The sequence below is a fragment of the Nerophis lumbriciformis genome, linkage group LG29, assembly GCF_033978685.3.
Source record: "Nerophis lumbriciformis linkage group LG29, RoL_Nlum_v2.1, whole genome shotgun sequence".
Classification (NCBI taxonomy): Eukaryota; Metazoa; Chordata; class Actinopteri; order Syngnathiformes; family Syngnathidae; genus Nerophis; species Nerophis lumbriciformis.
The window spans coordinates 13,043,477-13,066,540 of record NC_084576.2 but is presented as its reverse complement, the minus strand read 5'-3'; the positions used below and the strand labels follow the sequence as shown (position 1 = coordinate 13,066,540).

Genomic DNA, 23,064 nt, shown 5'->3' with positions numbered 1-23,064 from the left:
CTCCATTGCAGTTGTGATGCCCTACTTAGCGCTCGGATGCAGAGAGAGAGTTGTGTTTGCCCCCCTGTAATGAGTGGCAGCTTTTATCGGACAGTGAAGCTCGGAACAGAACCCCAAAACTGATCAGGAAAGTGTTTTATCAATGCAATTTCCTTTGTTTTTCACTCAAAATGTTTTTTTTCTTATAAACTGGCGTCGTCAATGGTGTTATTGAGTTTAATTGCTGAAAATTTTAGCCTAGTGAAGGGGTTGGCAACACAAAATGTTGAAAGAGCCATATTGGACCACAAATACAAAATTGGTCTGGAGCCGCAAAAAATTTAAAGACTTATATAAGTGTTATAATGATGGCAACACATGATGTAAGTGGCTAATTAGCTATATCAGCCTACTATCAAAATGACTTTAAAAGTCTTATATAAGTGTCATAATGAAGACAACACATGATGTAAGTGTCTATATTTGCCTACTATCAAAATGGCTATGTGTCGCAGGCTGAAGCAAATATTCGATGACAGAAATGTTGAAATGTAATATTTATTCTCCACATTTTTACAACACTGGAAACCATTAGTTAAACTTCTCAGATAGCTCCTGGAAATTACTGGCTCAGAATGGCCAAAGGTATAGATGTGTGTGTCCAAGTTAAAGGAAACGTCAGGCCGTCTTCTTCTAATGGATTTAGTACAATCTTTGCAAGCTGGGTTCACAAACAGTAACACACCTTTTCAGTGTATTTTCATGAGTTTTATGAAAACTATTTAAATGATGGTCTTAAGCGAAGAAAAAACTATAAATTAGCCTCAACGTTTTTATAAGTCGTGGGATTCGAAGAAAAGAAAAAAGTAGCGGCTGATAGTACGGAATTTACTGTGCATTCCATCTTACCTTATATCTTCTATGTACGTTCCTTGACCTTTTATTTACCTTCTACAAACCTTCTTTAACCTTATTGTACTTTTTTTAACCTTTCATTTACTTTCTTTTACCTTTTATTTACCCTATTTTACCACCTTATTTTACCTTTCATTTAACTTCGACTTCATTATAGTTTCTATTTTATTTTACCTTCTTTTATTTATCTCTTCTGGATTTGATACATTTTTATTTGTCAGATTCATTAAATCTCCTTCTACCTTTTATTTACCTTATTATACCTTCTATTTACCTTTTATTTACCTTATCTTACTTGCTATTTACCTTATTGTACTTTTTATTTACCTTCTTTTACCTGTTATTTAACTTCTACTTTATTTGACCTTCTGTTTTGTTTTACTTTCTTTTATGCGCTCCACATTTTATAATTTTTTTAGAATCATTAAACATTTCATCGAAGCAACATAATATAATTCAAAGCTTTTTTCTAATCAAATTAACCTACCATATAAATTAAGCGTTGCAGCCCTATCGATGACCACTAATCACTATCGGCTGATTTTTGTGAAAAAGTAATTGACCATTGCCAATTAATGTCTTTCAGTGCCGATCACAAAAGCCGATACTCTCTGTCTGATACTTTATTTTTGGTCTCTCAGCATACACAGAACATTCACAGTGTGGAACCGCTCCCCTAACTTAAAAATCATTATCTCCTTTGTAATATCATTATCATTACCACTGGAGGACAGGGCTGAAAGTGTGACACACTGAGTTACAGCTAGCAAGCGCATTAATAATAAATAAATAAATAAATGCGAAAAAAGCATTACAAATTTATTACATTATCTTTTGTAAGGTTTGCAAAGACAAAAAATATATTTTTTTACTCAAAATGACAGTATAACTGTCATACTAAATATGGAAATTATATAAACAACACAATAAATTAGTGCTTAATAAAGTTCAGTAAGTGTCGATGGAACTGCCTTATAGCCGAAAGTAAGCAGACATTGACAGGAAATGTTTAATAAGAGTCGAGACAGAAGATATTATAACAACAACTGTTCTGTTATTGTATAGCGGCTAGAGTACAAACTGTAAAAGTAGGGTCGATACCAAGGGTAGGATCAGTAAAAAGTTGATATGAGCATGATTAGATGGATATTTGTATTGTCATAATATCATTTTTTGTAGCTTTAGTAAATGTTTAAAAAGACATTGAGAAGGATGCAAAGGAGTGGTAGTTTTTGCTTTTGTTTAGTTATTGTGCCGTAACAAATGTAAATATAGTAACTAATGTACCGTATTTTTCGGACTATAAGTCTCTCCGGAGTATAAGTCGCACCGGCCGAAAATGCATAACAAAGAAGGAAAAAAACATATATAAGTCGCACTGGAGTATAAGTTGCATTTTTTGGGGAAATGTATTTGATAAAACCCAACACCAAGAATAGACATTTGAAAGGCAATTCAAAATAATTAAAGAATGGTCAACAACAGGCTGAATAAGTGTACGTTATATGAGGCATAAATAACCAACTGAGAACGTGCCTGGTATGTTAACGTAACATATTATGGTAAGAGTCATTCAAATAACTATAACATATAGAACATGTTTACCAAACAATCTGTCCCTCCTAATTGCTGAATCCGATGAAATCTTATACGTCTAGTCTCTTACGTGAATGAGCTAAATAATATTATTTGATATTTTACGGTAATGTGTTAATAATTTCACACATAAGTCACTCCTGAGTATAAGTCGCAGCCCCTGCCAAACTATGAAAAAAACTGCGACTTATAGTCCGAAAAATACGGTAACTAGTTTAAATGTTATGATGATATTGTTACACTGCCAATAGCACTCACCATAAATACATGTAAAAAATTACATAACGCGTGATCTGTATCAACCAATCTTACTCACGGATGATCGGTGTCTGAATCGGCCGCATGACACCCTGATTGAACACTCGTACCACACTTTCAGGAGAATGGAATAGAATAAAATATATTTTTCATCGCACTCAAAATGTAAAACAGGATAGGTTTTCAGTGCAATCCGTCTAAGAACAGACATACTGTACAATATACAGTTACAGGGCTCGACAGAACATGACTAACGGTTCGCCTCAAGGTTGGCACCCCATAAAAAGGTAGGACAAAAAGGCAAAGACGGGAGGAGGAAGAGGAGAAGAAAATCAAGTCTTAAGCTAAGATCCTCTGGAGGGAGGTCAGTTTGAGACCGAAAAAAACCTCGGGCAACAATAAGCACATATGACCACATATTTATGACACACAAAAACTCGAGACTTGCAACAGAGGACCCGAAGCCCAGCCATTAGGGCGCTGCTCCCTCGTCCATCATACTCCGGGGGGTGAAGCGGCGGAGTCTTGGGATGGGTGTTGGGGGTGTATGTGTGCATATCTGTGTAGTAGTCAATGGGTGCGTGTTTTATCCATAAGCCTGGAAGTCGCTTTGTTCGGCATCATGGAACAGAGTCAACATGCTAGGTGTCTTTGAAGAAGGGAAAACTGATTCAGTGTGTCTTTTGCTGCAATGGTCTCACTGGGGTACTGCATGACCCTGCCAAGATAAGATAAGGAGAGAAGGATCGGTTAGGGAGAGCAAACACATTCTAATTGTTTATGTGCTCTAGTTGTCCGTTCTGACTCTCAAGTTGTTAATAATTTTGACTTTCCGAGCGGAAAGCTTCTCTGAGATGTTATTGAATTTGCGATTCAATTCAGAAATCGCCAAAGTCTGAGTTCCTACAGCTCTGCCCAGCCCATCCATCACGACAGGCAGCCTTTGGGCTCCTTGAACGGTAGCCATCGTCTTCCGACTTTGTCGATAGACCAGAGCAATGCTGCATCCAATCAGCAGATGACTCTTTATCACAGTTCCATGGAAATAATCAGTAGGCACACAACACTCCACTTCTTCCAAGAGTCCCTATGCCCTAATATGTCCAATGGAGTGTTAAATTCTAAATGATAAAATATGCACTGGATGCAGACGAAGGTGGTGTCAGACAACTCGGAAGGACAAGCAGTCAATGCGCAAAATGCTTTTCAATAAAGTGACAGTGCCAGCTAGTGGCCTGGCATGGTTCCGTCATGCCAGTACATGTCCTGATTTTACTTGATGGTCCTGGACTAAAATATGCAAAGTCCATTGTGCTGCATTGGTGGTGCTTACCTTATTCCACGTTTATAGCTGGAAACTTCCTTTGAACTCCAGTGGAAATCTAAGAGCCATTCTCTGGCCGAGTCCCGCTGCCTCTTCCACTCTTTTGTCCAGCCTAAGAGGCCTCTCTGCCTGAGACGCATGACTTGGTGGCTAGTGTTGGCTGTTGATTAAAGGCAGCGGGACAAACACGGCAATACCAGAGGCGTACTAACGACTGACCGACCCCCCTCCCTCAGGATACTGTATTTGTCCTTGCAGCCAGGCGGCGGTGGCTCCAAGTGAACGCTGTCGTTCATTGATCTGTGTCTGACAAAGCCGCTGGCGTGGTGGTGATGTGCACGCTGCCTTATGGCTCTCATTGCACTCAGGCGAGTGCATTTGACCGAGCTGTGGTCCAGCTAATGCGGGACGTGCTGCGTCAGTCACGGCCTTTGGGACTCAGCCTAAGTGATGTGCGTGGTGATGCCGTGCGCCCACATTCTCCAGGCCACCCTCAAAGTCTTTCACATCTTTTTCCCCTTGCAGTTTCTTCCAGGAAACACAAGGCTGACATCACTGCAGCTCTCCTTTCCTGATACTCTGCAAGGTTCCATGACATCATCAATGACAAACTGTGCATTCAGTTGGAAGTAATCCGGCATACGAATAATCCAATTTACACACAAAAGATACCTTTATTATGATTAGGGGAGAATTAGGTCTTGGTTGTCATGGTAACAGGTACACTGAAGCAACAAATAGCTGTCTTCCATTCCAAATGTGATAGACCACTTTTTTTGCTTAGCGTGGAGGGTTTTTCTGAAGAACACATGACCAGTTTTGGTACAAATCACCATCATTTGTCTAGAAAAACGTTTCACAAAGACAAGTCATCTTATACTGGGCGTTTAGAGATGTTTATATGCAAACCAGCATGAGGCGCCGAATGAAATCTTCCCAAGCAAGTGAAAGCTTTTCTTCCTGTCACTCACACACACTCTCACACACACACCAGTGACACAGAGAGATGCAGCCAAAACTATGCTAGAAAATGCTAGAAAAACGTGTCTGGAAAGTTCTTAGCATGTTAGCGACCAACAGAAGCTAGTTTTAAGATAATAGTGATGAATGAAGTAGGGTCTGCAAAAACTGCCAAGCAGCTAGGAAAAACTGTATGATATATATTTTTTTATTGGAATCTACCAGCTGTTATTTTATTTAAAACAATATACAAACAAACGGTCGTCTATTATTCATGGTCGTCTTGTTTGGTGCTTATTTTTAAATTTCCACCTTTTGTCATAATTTTCTGTTTCCGTGATTTTGGATTTTGCTTATCTTCCGGCGCTCTTTATTTTTTTACACTTCCTGTGTGACGCCCATTTTCTGCCACATAATCTGTGCTCCACCTGCTCCTGATTAGTAGTCAGTAGACTCACCTGTCCTTGACTACTACCGCAATTTCCAGACTATAGAGCACACCTTTTTATAGGCTGCACCCACTAAATTTTAGAGAAAGAAAAAAAAAGTCCATATATTTGCCGCGTCGGACTATAAACCGCAGATATATACCCTGTTAACTGAGTTATTTACACAGAAAGATTTTGTAAATATTTTTTTACATACCTTAATTGTTTCCAAATGGTGCTGGTAACACGGCAGTAAAACAGCTGATCAAACAAAACAGAAGTAATCGTCATGGACCTACTAACTGTGTAAGTGAGCTCCCTAATCAGCTTAACAGACCCAATAACTCCACGATAATGTCTTGGTGAATTTACTGAGGAACTTGTGAAACTGAAACAATACAAAAAGAATGCCATTGTAAGTTAAAAATACTAAAATACATACTCTCATAATCGTTTTAGCATATTAGCTAATGCTAACTACGCTAGCTTCATTACATTACGATAGCCCGTACAAATTTGCATGAAAACACTCCTCCAGACATCACACATGAGACGGTTTAGTAAGTAATTATACTGTAAAACTTACAAATGTTGCTTGGAATGATGAATGAAGACTCCATACAAGTAGAAATGCTGTGGATGGTAAGAAGACAGAATGGCACTTGTACTTCCGGTTGAAAGCTTTAAACAGCAGGAAACACTTGCAGGCATTCACCCAACAGTGTCTGCAGTGAGCAAATTTGTTCAAAAGATGGCGCCATAACTCAAACAATAACACACAATTTTAGTGTCTTTTTATGTGTTTAATGAAAACCTTTTGCATTATGGCAGGCAGTGAAGTAAAATCCATAAATCAGCTGCACCGTTTTATAAGCCGCAGCGTGCAAAGCGCAGGAAAAAAGTAGCTGTTTATAGTCCGTAATTTACTGTTTTATTGCATTCTGTGGTGGTTTTATAGTGCTTAATCTAACCACTTGTGAGTTTTACCTGTACACCTAACGTTGGTACAGTTACCTTGTGTTGTTATTTTCAACTGCTGCGACCACGCTGATGCTTGCTGGTTGTCCCTAATAAAATGCCTTTTTACTTGCAGGTCCCATCCCGTCTCTGCATCCTGGGGTCACACCGCCAACTGCCATGAGAGCACGTAACAATGCGGGTCAGTACTGTATTTGTGCTTTAACCCCTAATAGTTTAGTTCTAGAGTGTCCAAGCTTTTCCACCAAGGGTGGCATGGTGAAAAGTCAAAGTATGCGGAGGCCATTTTGACAGAATTTTTTATTTAAAAAAGACAATTATAGAAACACATTTAATTTAATATTTAAAGCCCAAACTTTGTGTCAGCTTTGTGTTGTAGGTGACTAAGCATATTCTTAAAAATTATTAGTTTGAAAATGTCATCTTTTTCTCATTAGATTCCAATTTTTTTGCTCTTCTTGTCTTACATTTTCACTGTTGGTTTTTTTCCCGACAAGATGCTGCGGGCCAATAAATGTCAGTCTGCGGGCTGCAAATGGCCCCCGGCCCGCACTTTGAATATCCCTGGTCTAGTTACATGCAAAAACCACACCAAATAATGTCACTAACATTCTGTTATTATTCACACTCATAGTGATGTGCGGATTGGTACTGAAATAATCCCAAAAAGATTTTACTATTTACGGCACAAACGTAGCACAAATTTATTTTATTATTTAAAACAACAAGGGGGGCCAGCTTCACACAGGTGTAATACCATGGTGTCACACGGGTCAAGGAAGAACTCATAGGATTTTGCTGAAGATCTGGATAAGGGTGCGGATATCGATTTGTATTTTTTTTTACAGTTTCAATCATCCAGGATGCAAATAGTTTTCTACTTTTGTAAAAAAAATACAGCTTTTTAGGGCAGGTCTGCTCTTTATTAAATAGAAATATGGACTTTGAAAGTGTTGCACACTACTATAAATCTTAGGGGAACGCCATTTGCAATGAGATTATGTGGGAAAAAAAAAGAAAAGAAAAACTGTGTGATGACACTGCTGTCTGAACACTCATAGTTACGCGTTGCGCTTGAACGCTTCATTTAAACTGCACCCGCACGGAGGCAAAGTTGTTCATTGTGTGCAATATAAAAAACAAATATGTTTGTATGATGAAGGCATTGAGAGTGTTTCATCTTGAAGATATCATTTGTCTTGTGTGCTAAATGAGAGCTGGTCTTCTTACGTGCAGGAGCTGTGACTAATTAGTGCACTTTGTGAGCGATAATTAATTTCTTGACTGGATACAATGACTACTTTTATGTTGTTGTTTATCATACGCAGCAGTTAGTATTGTACACCGCAGCTGGATAATTGTGCATGTGTGCATACATTCATGAGAAGGTGAAGGGGTATACTTTATTGAAACCCATACAGTGGTTTAATATAAAACACAAGTATTATTTTAATGGATAGTTATGCTCTTTGTGTTGACTTTAGTCACTAAAACATGAGCAACAATGAACCCGGTGACAGTGAAAGCTATTATTCATGCTTTTATATTGGTTTTGATTATGTCCTCACCTTAGACTTGCAGCTATTGCCCCTCAGAAGAAAAAGTAGACAATGCGAAGTGCTGCTGTCCCCTTAGAAGAATGTGGCGTGAGTGCTGAGCAAACACTCCTGTCCACCATATTTGACAGATGCCGTTTGAGCTCGATTGGCTTAGACCTCGCCGCCTGTCACCTTTCACATCTCAATGGGCCCAGAGGTGACCTCACTGCTGCCTCCCAGCTCCGTGCCTTATTGGCCCTAACGCAATCAAATGCACGTTCAGCATTCGGGGGTCGACAGCGGCGGCCACCGAGGTGCCCCCGTGCAACCCCGGTGACCTCCAGCACCTGAACCATGACCCTCATTTACAAGCAGGTCACCTCTGCAACAACTGCATTTACACAGGGTCAGCTAAGATCTCGGCGCTTTACCAACAGCACCCGAAAAGCAGAGCGGTTCTTAATCATGCAGTGTTTTTCCTTGATAGCGGGAACACGATGCACATCAGCAACAATGGACGCAGGGGTCACAGCACGGCCTTGCGTCGATAAAAGTATAATTGTGCAAGTGGAAAGACATCAACGCCTTCTCTTTAAGGAATAATGAAATGTTTTCATACAGCAGGCACTGTCCGATTGTTCTTTAATATGTCAAATTTGATTGCATATGTAGTTACAAAGCAGAAATGAACATGTGGCCACTTCAATAGGTGCACCTGCTAATGTTTTAAGTGCTTTATGCAATATCAATTCCTAATTATTAGTTTAAAATTGTGAACAGTTTTACTTGAATATATATATATTTGTATATATATGTATATATACGTATATATATATATGTATATATATGTATATATACTGTGTATGTATATATATATATATATATATATATATATATATATATATATATATATATATATATATATATATATATACATATATAAATGTATATATATAAATGTATATACATACATATATATATATATGTGTATATATATATATATATATATATATATATATATATATATATATATATATATATATATACACACTTATGTACACACATATTCATATATATATATATATATACACACACACATATATTCATATATATACAGTATGTATATATATATATATATATGTATGTATGTGTGTGTGTGTGTGTGTGTGTGTGTGTGTACAATTGCAGACGTAACTACCTCTTGGTAATGTTGCAATTTCCAATGACAACAAAGTTATTTGACCCCAAAAATGTGTCAACGTAAGTTAAGTAAGGCTCCACTTTTCCAAAAATGTACTAACATGAAGTTAATAAACTTTGGCTTCGCTATTGACGTGCTACTGATTAGCATCAGCAATTTTACATGGCGATTTCAACACCTCCACATTTGTCAATGAAAATTACAACTCAGATGCACATTACATTCAAACAGCTAATTCGTAATAAGTACAATACTTATAGCATTAACACATTTTGGGGCGCAACAAAAGACTATACAGCAAAAACTGGACTGACCAACAGACCATAAACTATATAACCATCAAACTTCTTGGACTTGCAACTGTAATGAAAACTCAAAAATGTGATAATAAAGGAAGATATAACAACTGGACAGCAGTTATCACAACCAGCTCATTTATAATTTTACAAAAACATTTTTATCATCAAAAAACAATATTCATTAACACATACAAAAGTACCAACAATTACTTCTTTTTGGGTACCGGTATCGATTCCCAGGTACCAGGAATTTGTACAGCATCGGTCCAAATGTGAACCATACCCATCCCTAGTCAGGGTAAGTAGAAATGGGATTTTAGTCATTTTTCAGTTGCAAACCAAATAAAACATAAAGTAGAATTGCAACTTTTGAAATTCCAATTGATAATTTTGATGTATTCCTGAATCATGTTTGACAGCAGCCATCACCAAATGGAGGACCTCAGTCCACATCCTGTGACGACCCCCCCTGGACCCTTGACTAATTCAATTCCAAGGAAAAAATAATATAATAATATTCAAGTGCGATCAGACAGTGATCACAGCAACATATTGTTGGCACAGTTATTACGGTTACGCTTGGAAAAGCACGGGGATGTCACTCAAAATTAGCCAATGAAATCGTTAAAGGTGAATGAGGAGCATGGCTTGATTAAAAGTAAGAACAATTGATGCAGAAAACTGAACATTTAAAAGTGAATGGAAGGACCAATATATATATGTTCATTCTCCTACAATCTGGTGCTCGTGTCTCGTATGATTTGAAGCTGTAACGCTGGAACTTAATGAAACCAAACATTTGTCCTTTGATAATCCGCAGAAGTCTATAGTAAGGAACATAGAGCCTCGTATGAAAGATGTACAAAAGTCACAACATTCATTTATGGCACAACAACGTGCACATGAGTGTTCCCTCACGATTGTATGGATTTTGGAACATAACAAAAAGTGGTTGAGTGACAGGAGTATAGTGAAAGAGTGCTTGTTGAAGGCTGCTGCCTTGACCTTTACTTGAAGAATAACAAACAAGAATTGTGCCAGAAAATCAAATCTATCCCAATGTCAGCTACGACAATAACAAGTAGATCCGAAAGTTTAACAGACAATTTTTCTTTCTTTATTTGTTTATTTTACAGATGTTATCCAGCTATTCAGAGTACATCCATAGACACGTGTTTATGCTGTATGTTGCAATAATGCACAGCTTTGGTGTTTAAATCACATAGTAAGAGTAAGATGCAACTTTTATGATTGATAAGACATCTGGTCCTGTTTTCTTTCCGTCGCAGTGTAGGTGTTCAGTTTATTGCTTTAACTCATAGTAAATATTACTGAAACAATAGGGAGATGTGCAGTATCATCACATTTTGTTACATAAAGCCTTGTTAAAAAATGGAATAAATTCCTTTTTGTCCTCAAAAGTCTACCCCATTATAACAATGTATTTTTTTGATTTAGCTACTTTATGTAAAAAAAAAAAGTATTCACAGCCTTTGCTCAATATTTTACAGCCTCAAGTATTTTTGAAATCAATGCCACAGGCTTGGCACACCTATCTTCTGGCAGTTTTCGCTTACTTACATTACACATTTTCTAGCATTCCACGCTACAAAATAAAAGTATCTACTATGATTTGTTCTGAACTTGTATTGGGTTATTTCGGTATAGGCCTATACTCAAGGCTCGGTATCGTATTGGAAGTGAAAAAGGTGTATTGGTACTCTTCTAGTATTAACTTTGAAAAGATGGAAAATGGTGGAAAAATGTCATTTCCCAGAGTGATTTACTTTATCCAAGTATTGAAAATGGAGGAAATGTTTGTTTAATTTCAGTGTACAAGCCAAATTGTTTGCTAGAAGTGGCACATTCTTCCTGTGACTTGGCTGTAATGAATCGCAATGAATTGAATTCTACTTCCTGTAATTCCAATTCAACATCCTGTAGGATGGAGCATGTTCAATTCCAATTCTTCAAATCAATAGGTTTGAAACTACACATTGTATAATATATATATATATATATATATATATATATATATATATATATATATATATATATATATAAATAATATCATCAATCTTCTACAACAGGCAATTTAAAATAAAGTTAAAAAAAAGAAGAAAAATTAATTGTTACTTTCTTGTGTGATTTTCAGCTTGAAAACAATTCACCAAAACCACATTCAGTTCCTAGTAAGAATTTGCCACTTTATGAATAATTATTGATTTATATGCACATGACTCATGAACTGTAACCCTTTTCTTTATTTTTCATTCATTTATTTTAAAGAGAAGCTTTTGCTGAGACCTTTGGACATGTTCAAAGCAACATACAGTTTAAAAAAGCGACATAAAGTCCAAAGCAACATAAAGTCTATACAAGCAACATAAAATTTAAGGCGACATAAAGTCTAAAAAAGCAACATAAAGTCCAAAGTGACATAAGATCTAAACAAGCAACATAAAGTTCAAAGTGACAAAGTCTAAAGCTACATAAAGTCTAAACAAGCGCCATAAATTCTAAGGCGACCTAAAGTCTAAACAAAGTCTAAAGCAACATAAAGTCTAAAAAAAGTGACAAAGTCTCAAGCAACATAAACTTTCAAGCAACATAAAGTCTTAAACGACATAAAGTCTATAGCGACAAGGTCTAAACAAGCGACAAAGTCTGATACGATATAAAGTCTAAAGCGACAAAGTCTAAGGCGACATATAATCTAAAGAAGAGACAAAGTCTAATGCCAAATACACCCATACAGTGGTTTAATATAAAACACAAGTATTATTTTAATGGATAGTTATGCTGTTTGTGTTGTGTTGTGTTGACTATATATATATATATATATATATATATATATATATATATATATATATATATATATATATATATATATATATATATATATATATATATATATATATATATATATATATATATATATATATATATAGTCTAAAGCAACATACAATCTAAAGAAGCGACAAAGTCTAATGCGATGTAAAGTTTAAGGCATCATAAAGTCTAAAGTGTCAAAGTCTTAACAAGCGACATTAAGTCTAATACATCATAAAGTCTAACGAGACAAAGTCGAAAGCGACATACAATCTAAACAAGCATCATAAAGTCTTAACAAGTGTCATAAAATCTTAACAAGCGATATTATGTCTAATACGACATGAAATCTAAACAAGCAACAAAGTCTAAAGCGACAAAGTCTAAGGTGACAGTCTAAACAAGCAACATAAAAATCTTAAAGCGACATGAAGTCTAAATAAGCAACAAAGTATAGAGCAACATAAAGTTTTAAACAGCATTAAGTCTTAAGCAACATAAAGTCTAAACAAGCAACAAATTCTTAAGTGATATAAAGTCTAAACAAGCGACGAAGTCTAAAGCGACATTCTAAACAAGTGACAAGGTCTTACGCGAGATAGTCTAAACAAAGACTAAACAAGCGGCATAAAGTCCAAACAAGCGGCATAAAGTCCAAACAAGCGGCATAAAGCCTCAACAACAACACAATCTAAAGCGACATAAAGTCTAAACAAGCGACAAAAAGTCTTAACCAACATAAAGTCTAAACAAGCAATAAAGTCTAAAGCGACATAAAGTATAAACCAGTGTTTTTCAACCACTGTGCCGCAGCACACTAGTGTGCCGTGAAATACAGTCTGGTGTGCCGCGGGAGATTATCTAATTTCATCTATTTGGGTTAAAAATATTTTTTGCAAACCTGTAATTATAGTCTGCAAATGATGTGTTGTTGTTGAGTGTCGGTGCTGTCTAGAGCTCGGCAGAGTAACGGCGTAATACTCTTCCATATCAGTAGGTGGCAGCCGGTAGCTAATTGCTTTGTAGATGTCGAAAACAGCGGCAGGCAGTGCACAGGTAAAAAGGTGTCTAATGCTTAAACCAAAATTAAACAAAAGGTGAGTGCCCCTAAGAAAAGGCATTGAAGTTTAGGGAAGGCTATGCAGAACAAAACTAAAACTGAACTGGCTACAAAGTAATCAAAAACAGAATGCTGGACGACAGCAAAGACTTACTGTGGAGCAAAGACGGCGTCCACAAAGTACATCCGAACATGACATGACAAGGTTGGGAGTAGGGCTGGGCGATATGGTCTTTTATTAATATCTCAATATTTTTAGGCCATGCCACGATCCACAATATATATCTCAATATTTTGCCTTAGCCTTGAATGAACACTTGATGCATACAATCACAGCAGTATGATGATTCTATGTGTCTACATTAAAACATTCTTGTTCATACTGCATTAATATATGCTCATTTTAAACTTTCATGCAGAGAGGGAAATCACAACTAATTAAATTTACCAAAACTGTATTTATTAAACAGTTATTAAGCAGTGGCACAAACATTCATGTCATTTCCAAAACAGAAAGTGCAAGATTGTCAGAGACATTTTAAAACAAGCTATGAGTGCACTTTTGTGCATGATGTCACTAAGATGACATATCAAAACAACACAAAGTTAAAGTGCACTTTTTGTACAGAACGCCACTACAATAGTTTAAAACAAATAAAGTGCACTTTTGTGCATGATGTCACACAAGATATTTCAAAAAGTGTAAAATCAAAATTAGCGGCATAATAGGAAATCAAATAGTGTATGTCCTTCGCTATGTTGTAGATTCCTGCGGACGTTATCTCCTTCTGTTGTTGACTATTTTTTGTTGATGTGGAAATGGAAGACGCCAGGCTCAATTGGGTCAGTGCTGGTTGATTCGGCATTTTGTTGGGTGTGGCACCAGTCGAGATGTTGACATGCGGAGTTTCAAGCACTCTTCACTCTATAGTGCTGCTACTTTTTGTAGCAACGCTTTTGCCGCATACTTGACATTTTACGGTTGTCTGTTCAATATCTTTCCGCTTGAAGCCAAACCACCGCCAGACGATGGACCCCCTGCTGTTTTTTTTGGGATTTAATTCTTCCTCCATTTGTTACCAGATTTAAATCTTTCTCTCTCTCGTATTACCACTCGCACCGCTCCGCTAGCACTACCTGCTACAGCTAACGTTACCCATGTCGCTACCTCTCTGCTCCGCGAGGGCGTATGACGTTGCACGTGCGACAGTATGTGACGTATGTAGTGCACTTGTTTTATCTCTCTGTGAGAAGGAGAGACAAGAAAGAGTGAGAAGAGCCTGTCGTGTAATGCCCGCCGTTAAAAGCAACTGCGTGAGAACGTAGTTTTTTTCATTTTCTATATCGCACAGAGACAAACCCGCGATATGTCGAGTATATTCGATATATCGCCCAGCCCTAGTTGGGAGCATGGATTTGTCCAAAATGTTTTGGTATCCTAGAGTATTCAAAGTTCCTGTCACTGGAACAAAGGGGCCAAAACAACCCCACACTATAATTCCTCCTCCACCAAATTTCACACTCGGCACAATGCAGTCCGAAATGTAGTGTTCTCCTGGCAACCTCCAAACCCAGACTCGTCCATCAGATTGCCAGATGAAAAAGCGTGATTCATCACTCCAGAGAACGCGTCTCCACTGCTCTAGAGCTTTACACCACTGCATCCGACGCTTTGCATTGGACTTGGTGATGTATGGCTTAGATGCAGCTGATTGGCCATGGAAACTCATTCCATTGGGCTCTCTCCGTACTGTACTTGGGCCAATTAGAAGGTCACATGAAGTTTGGAGCTCTGTAGCAACTGACTGTGCAGAAAGTCTTTGCCCTATGCGCTTTAGCATCCACTGACCCCTCTCTGTCAGTTTACGTGGCCTACCACTTCGTGGTTGAGTTGCTGTTGTTCCCAAACTCTTCCATTTTCTTATAATAAAGCCGAGAGTGTGACGATCTGTCACTTCATTTCTGTTTGTTTCCTTGTTTTTGTATTTACTTCCTGTTAGTGCTCTTATTTTATTAGATTTCCTGTTTGTTCTGCTGAGCACTGTTTTTTCCTCACCTGCCGTTGATTGGCAGCCGGTCCACACCTGCTGCCAATCAACATGTATCCTATTTATACTTTGTCTCGAGCACTCCTCAGTGCTCGATGATAACACTCTATGTTTGGAACATTTATGCAAGACTGCTTTATTTTTTGTTACATGAGATTAAAACTCATCTTACCTACTCATCGCTCTCCTGGTTCTTGCATCTTGGGGTCACACAAACGGCAGCCATGCGAGTTCCTCACAGTATCATCGAGCCAGAATATCGTTACCTCGCGAGAACCCCTGTCGGCGATCCACAGCCGACGTTCTGGACCGCACAATTCATCGAGGACTTGAAAGCCAGGTTTGTGCGGTCCCAGCCCACAGCAGGCTAGGACCTTCTCCCTCCGCCTCGACCGGCGCGGCCACCGCCGCCATCTTCCCCCTCGCCTGCTGTGCATCCTATCCCGGCTCCACAGCAATCGCCTGTGCCGGCGCATCGACCACTGGTTCCCACACCGCGTCGCACGCCGGTCACAGCCCCGCGTCTTACGCCGGTCGCGGCGCCACAACGCCCAACACCGGCTGGACCCCCAGCAACTGTTCCTGCTCCTAGGCAGCTTCCAGCAGCTGCACCACGGCTGCTCTTCCTGCCAGCACCCGCTCGTCCTGCTAGTCCGGCGAAGGCTCCAGTGGAGCCTTCCATGATGTCCCTCCTGGCCTCCTGTTGGGACTCGGCGCGGGACGTGTCTTTTTCCCTCCTCCTGGCCCCCTTCCGCCCGTCCCTGGTTTTTGCACCAGGGGACACCGACAACCAGGCGCGTCTTCTCCCAATAATGGACGGCGTCTGGCAGCCGCCTGGTGGAGGGGGGGGTACTACCGGCATCTGTGCTGGGAAGCACAGGCCGCATTCTTCACGGGACGGCGTGGCGAAGTTGGTCGAGTGGCCGTGCCAGCAATCGGAGGGTTGCTGGTTACTGGGGTTCAATCCCCACCTTCTACCATCCTAGTCACGTCCGTTGTGTCCTTGGGCAAGACACTTCACCCCTTGCTCCTGATGGCTGCTGGTTAGCGCCTTGCATGGCAGCTCCCGCCATCAGTGTGTGAATGTGTGTGTGAATGGGTGAATGTGGAAATACTGTCAAAGCGCTTTGAGTACCTTGAAGGTAGAAAAGCGCTATACAAGTATAACCCATTTATCATTTATTTATTTACCGTTGTCATCGGCTTCTCTTACGACAACATCATCTCTGGCGGGCTTTCGCAGGGCGCCGCCATCTTCAGCGTCACCGGCGGGACTCTGCACGGTGCCGCCATCAAAAACTCCTCCCATGGCGCTGTTGTCATCATCATCGTCGCCGCCGGCTGCGCGACCTCCTCATCCGCCAAAGATGCGGCGGTGTTATGGACTTCCTCCACGCTGTCGGCAGCGATCTGCAGAACCTGTGTGTGGACCTTCGCAGCTGTTGGTGCTCAGGTACCACGCGCTTCCGCCTCCTTGTTGGCCACTAATGTGGCCGTTCTGTGGTCGCCCGCCTCGCCAGTTCCAGCGGCGTTCAATGCGTCGCCGCCACCTGACTTTCCCTCCACCCTCCCGTAACTTTTGGATTTCTGACTGCTCTTGTTTCCAGGGAACATCTGGAATCTGTTCCTTGAGGGGGGGTCCTGTGACGATTTCCTTGTTTTTGTATTTACTTCCTGTCAGTGCTCTTATTTTGTTAGATTTCCTGTTTGTTCCGCTGAACACTGTTTTTTCCTCACCTGCCGTTGATTGGCAGCCGGTCCACACCTGCTACCAATCAACATGTATCCTATTTATACTTTGTCTCGAGCACTCCTCAGTGCTCGATGATAACACTCTATGTTTGGAACATTTATGCAAGACTGCTTTATTTTTTGTTACATGAGATTAAAACTCATCTTACCTACTCATCGCTCTCCTGGTTCTTGCATCTTGGGGTCACACAAACGGCAGCCTTGCGAGTTCCTCACAGAGAGTTGACTTTGGAATATTTAGGAGCGAGGAAATTTCACAACTGGATTTGTTGCACAGGTGGCATCCTATGACAGTTCCGCGCTGGAAATCACTGAGCTCCTGAGTGCGGCCCATTGTTTCACAAAATTTTGTAGAAACAGTCTCCATGCCTAAGTGCTTGATTTTATACACCTGTGGCCGGGCCAAGTGATTAGGACACCTGATTCTGATCATTTGGGTGGGTGGCCAAATACTTTTGACAATGTAGTTTATATTTATAGGCGATATATTTTGTTACTTTGCATGCAGTGAGTCGGCTTTCGGAGTTTGGACACCCCTTGTCTAAACAAAGCGTCATAAAGTCTAAACAAGCGACATGAAGTCTAATGCGACATAAAGCGTTGTTTTATGTTTGAAGAAATTCCCACAGAAGAGAGATAGCATATTTTATTTCTGAATTTAAGACTAATATTTCAATGGGGAGTCGGAGCATCTCCTTTTATTTCAAGTCACCTGTCATGTGCTGGTCTCTCATAAGACACATCCAGAAGGCGAGCAGACGGACAAAAAAGGGCGGCGAGAGAAAAGAGGAGGTTATGGAGGGAGAGGGAAGGGAAATAAATAGAGAGAGAGGGAGGTCACAGCGACCGTGTGATGGTCGCTGACACCGGAGTTCAGCCCGCGGTCAAGGGAAGCAGTTGAAGATGAAGCAGGCACACAGGCAAGGCTCTGTGTGCAGGTGCCCCCTCGCTGCCCCGCTCGCTTTCATCCCCCATCCACTCCCACGTCGGCCCGCCAGCCCCGCCCCATCTCCGTCAATCGGGGCGCGAGGGGGGCAGGGGCACAGGGGGACACACATCAAAGCTTTCTCTGGGCAAGAGGCTCAGGGCTGATGCTGGCACAACACACAAGAAAGCAGCGACGGCCAGTTAGGACAGAGGTGGGGGGGGGGGGTCCAAATGGAATTGTGGAGAGGAAAAAAAAATAAAAAAAGAGTCCAAGCAGAACAAAACATTTCATTCTGTGCACAAACCAGCTTTATGCATAAAAAGAAACCAGACACATTTTTCTCACTGCCTTGAGCCAATGGCCCCCTTGAGTATGCGAGCAAGGGGGATAATTTAATTAAGAAAATCCAATCTTGCAGTTTAGGGTGCAGGGGAAGGGGGGGGGGCAAAGTTAGCACAAAAAGTTCCCTTCTTTTTATGCAGATGAACATTTCATAGCTGGAATCAAAGTGCGGATGTGATGAGGAGGAAAGTTGCTTGTTGATTTCCTTCACCCACCTGAAGAATGCAGTCAGGCTCCGCCATTTACCTCCAATACGTCGTCGTGTCGCTCTAAGAAAGAACATGTGACCAAAACAACTGCTGTGTCGTTTGACTGTGAAGCCATGATCTGTGATTATCACTCAAGTGAGAGCGTTTTCACATTGGTTTTCGTGGCCACTGACAGTCTCATTCCAGATTATTCTGTATGTCATGCCTGTATTAAAGCAGGGGTGTCAAACTCATTTTAGATGGGGGGCCACATGGAGAAAAATCTACCCCCAAGTGGGGTAACATCACGGCACGATAACCTAAAAATAAAGACAACTTCAGATTGTTTTTTTTGTTTAAAAATAGAACAAGCACATTCTGATTTTTTTTTTTTATTACCAATATATGTTGCGGTTAATAGTATTATATCTTTATTTGTCGTTGTTTATACTTTATGAATAATTTATGTGATAATGTTCATCAGTCAACTAATTAGTGTTCATTTTCTATCTATCAAAATAAAAGAATAATATCAAAATCAAATTACAGTATGTTATTTATGTAGTTTGATAATTTTCCTCGACTGATGTACTAACATCATGTGGTTTATTTTGTACATATGTAGCATCATCTACAAATAATTGCTATTGCGACATCCAGTGGACACATTTAGAACAGCTGTTTCTTTCAGTCAAAAATTTCAGGTACATTTTTATACTTAGCAAACTCATCCCGCGGGCCGGATAAAACCTGTTTGCGGCCCTGATCCGGCCCTCAGGCCGTACGTTTGACACCCCTGCCTTAAAGGATCTTTGAAGTTTTAAGTCTAAATTGAACTAAGAAAAAGGAAACATTTCAAAGTGTGGGATAGTTTTTTTTCTTATAATTATATTCTATATAAAAATACCAATAGAAATAGCACTATTGATAATGAATATTAATAATATAATAATAATAATTAGCTCAAAAACAACGATACATATTAATAACTTGAATTGCAAAAGAAAGCAGATAAATGGAGGGGAAGAAAGACAAGCAAACTATATTAACCTTGTAGATTTTTGTAGTAACAATAGGTTAAGCTTTATCAGTGTGCCATGTTTTGCCCAGTTTCCCCTAGGGGAACCATGTTAATGTATGTTTGTAAGTTTTACAATATAACTCAATCAATTCATACTTACTAAACAAGTCGTTAGCAATAGCTAAATTGCTATTACTTTTACGAGTGTCTGTGTTAGTATTAATAACTTACAATGGCATTCTTTTTGTATTGTTTCAGTTCCACAAATTCCTCAGTAAACTCACCAAGACATCACCGTGGACTTATAGGGGCGGCATGGCGTAGTGGGTAGAGCAACCGTGCCAGAAACCTGAGGGTTGCAGGTTCGCTCCCCGCCTCTTACCATCCAAAAAATTGCTGCCGTTGTGTCCTTGGGCGGGACACTTCACCCTTTGCCCCCGGTGCCACTCACACCGGTGAATTGAATGATGAATGATAGGTGGTGGTCGGAGGGGCCGTTGGCGCAAATTGCAGCCACGCTTCCGTCAGTCTACCCCAGGGCAGCTGTGGCTATGAAAGTAGCTTACCACCACCAGATGTGAATGAATGATGGGTTCTACATGTAAAGCGACTTTGGGTACTTAGAAAAGCGCTATATAAATCCCAGTTATTATTATTATTATTATTATTATTGAGTTCATTTCGCTGATTGTACAGCTAGCTTCCGCAGCTACTGGGTCCATGACGATGACTTCTGTTTTGTTTGATCAGTAGTTTTACTGCCGTGTTACAGAAATCGTTTGGAAACAATTAAGGTATTTAAATAAACATTTACACAGTCCTTCTGTGTAATTAACTAGTTTCGAGCTTACTGGAAAATACAGTAATATAGGCTGTTATTTCCAGGTCACTGGTGTGTGCAAATGACAGGAAAAAAAGCTATGACTCGCTTGGTTTGCATGTATAAATCCATAGACCTTGAATATGAGCTGCTTCTTAAGTATTTTTAAGTCTTTTTTTCTTAAGTTTTTTCCAGGGTTGGTTATTTAATTGCTTTTTTTTCCAGGCAGCATTACCTATAAAACACCACTGGGTGACAGTATCGGTCCTCCTGTTCCGGCTCTTGCAGGCATCTTTAAAGAGTGAGTAGTTTTCCTTTATTTGAGTTTTATTGCGTAGTGGTTCGCTTTTCCTGACACTTAATGACAGTTAGGAATGAAGAACTGTAATTTGTATGTCCACTAAGAGGATTTTGATGATTTTATAATACTTCCAACTTGGGAGTAAAAGGGCATCTCGCAGTTTGGGGGTTCCACGAAGTGAATGCATTTCGGCATCCAGCTTCCAATTCTCCTGTCATTTAAGTGCGGAGTTCTATAAGTGGATCAAACCATGAACAAGACACGTCTCCTCTGTTGTTGTGGGGCCCTTCATGTTTGCTCAGAGCGCTAAATGACTTTCTTTGTGAAAAGCCCCTCAGTGTGAGGAGAGTTTTCCAAAAGAGACGCGGCCCCTGCAACGCATAATACGTGTGTCAAGTCCCTAAGTGAGTGCCATACACAATCCAGCGGGCTTTTGCATATGCTAAGAAGGATAATAGGCTCCTGTGGGAGAACCCACTAGGGCCCAAAAGTGAGCGCAGCTATAAAAGTGTTGTGAAGGGGATGCACACTACACGGAGAAGTGTAGAGGGAGCCCCCACCCAACCCATCATGAACAAACACCACTTTAAATATTACATTGGCGAAATACAACAGGAGGCTTGTGTGTGGAATAATAACAGTTTAAAGGTTTGACATGCACCTTCCCTCAGGCACTGTTGGTAATTTCAGCAAAATGTCAGTCAAAAAAAACAAACGAGCGGAAGGAGGAAGGGGGTGGAAGGAGAATAAAGTGTTGCCTAAAAACATTGTTTGATTCACTAAATGCTCATCCTTCCCCCAATGGGCGGCAAAGATGAAGCGCAACATTAAGATCAATACGTAACACAACAGCAGACAGCTGCAGACAAAACAACACACTGCTGACTTTAGGCTTAAAGCGAGGTCTCCTGAGAACCAACATCCTCTGCAGTGGACATTCATTTTTGTCAGGATTAAACATGACAGAAAAAATAAACATGCAAACGTTCACTGCAGAGAATGCTTGTTCTCCAGAGGATACACTGGGCAATTTTTATTGCGTTACTGTTGTACCGACGTAATGGCGCTTGTTTCCTTAAAATGTGGAGGTTAGTTTGTATCTTTATTAGGAAATTTGTTTTTTCTTGCACTGAATTTTAGTAACTGAATTTTTTGCGTTTACATTTTGTGAACTGAATTTTTTTCACATCAAATTTTGCTGACAATTTCCTAAAAAAAATATTCAGTGTTTTAAAATTCAGTGTATAAAAATTCAATGTAAATATAATTCAGTGCATAAAAAAATCAGTGTATAAAAATTCATTGTGAAAAATATTCAGGGTATAAAAAATTAATGTAAAAAAAAATCAGTGTGTAAAAATTCAGTGTGAAAAATATTCAGTGTATAAAAATTAAATGTAAAGAAAATTCAGTGCATAAAAAAAATCTGTGTATAAAGATTCAGTGTAAAAAATATTAATTGTATAAAAAATGTATGTAAAAAAAATCTGTGTATACAAATTTAGTGTAAAAAATATTCAGTGTATAAAAATGTTACATAAAAAAAATTCAGTGTATAAAAATTCAGTGTAAAAAATATTCAGTGTTTAAAAATTCAATGTAAAAAAAATTCAGTGTATTAAAAATTCAGTGTATAAAAAAATCATCCATCCATCCATTTTCTACCGCTTGTGCCTTTCGGTGTCGCGGGGGGTGCTGGAACCTATCTCTGCTGCACTTGGGCGGAAGGCGGAGTACACCCTGGACAAGTCCCCACCTCATTGCAGGGCAGTGAAAAAAAATTCAGTAAGTGTCGAAAAATGTGCTGCTTCAAAAAGCAGGACTCACTTCCAGTAAATTAAGACTGAGGTGATCGATCCTGTCTCAGAACTAGCCAATGAGGTGTCAAGTTTGAAGTCAGGTAACACAGGTCTTGCAAAACAGCATTAAAAAAAAAAAAAAAAAACGGGGCTACCTTGGTATGATACAACATAATTAACATTTTCATGCGGCCCGCTGGATATTTTCAAACTATAGAAATAATTTTTTTACACTATTTTTTTTACACAAAATGTTTTTACACTGAATTTGTATACACTCAATTTGTGTATAACAAATTTTAGAACAGTTTTTTTTTTTCAACAAAGCTGTCAGCATAATTTGATGTAAAAAAAATTCAGTTGCATAAATTCAGTGTCAAAAAAAGCTTTTGTAATAAAGACACAAATTAACCTCTATAGGTTCCCAAATAAAATAATCACAATTAAATTAATCTGTACAAGCCACCCCCACCCCGAAATAAACACCACAAATTTAA

General features: G+C 39.3%; 1 long non-coding RNA gene across 1 annotated transcript in view; it reads left to right on the top strand.

Moving 5' to 3' along the window:
* Window positions 1-20,740, top strand: part of LOC140676709 (uncharacterized) — a 46,658-nt gene extending 25,918 nt beyond the window's left edge. Inside the window, exons 3-4 of the long non-coding RNA XR_012048601.1 lie at window positions 6,554-6,619; window positions 20,693-20,740. This is a non-coding gene — a long non-coding RNA (uncharacterized lncRNA). The remainder of the gene's footprint in view (window positions 1-6,553; window positions 6,620-20,692) is intronic.
* The last annotated feature ends 2,324 nt before the right edge of the window (window positions 20,741-23,064 follow it).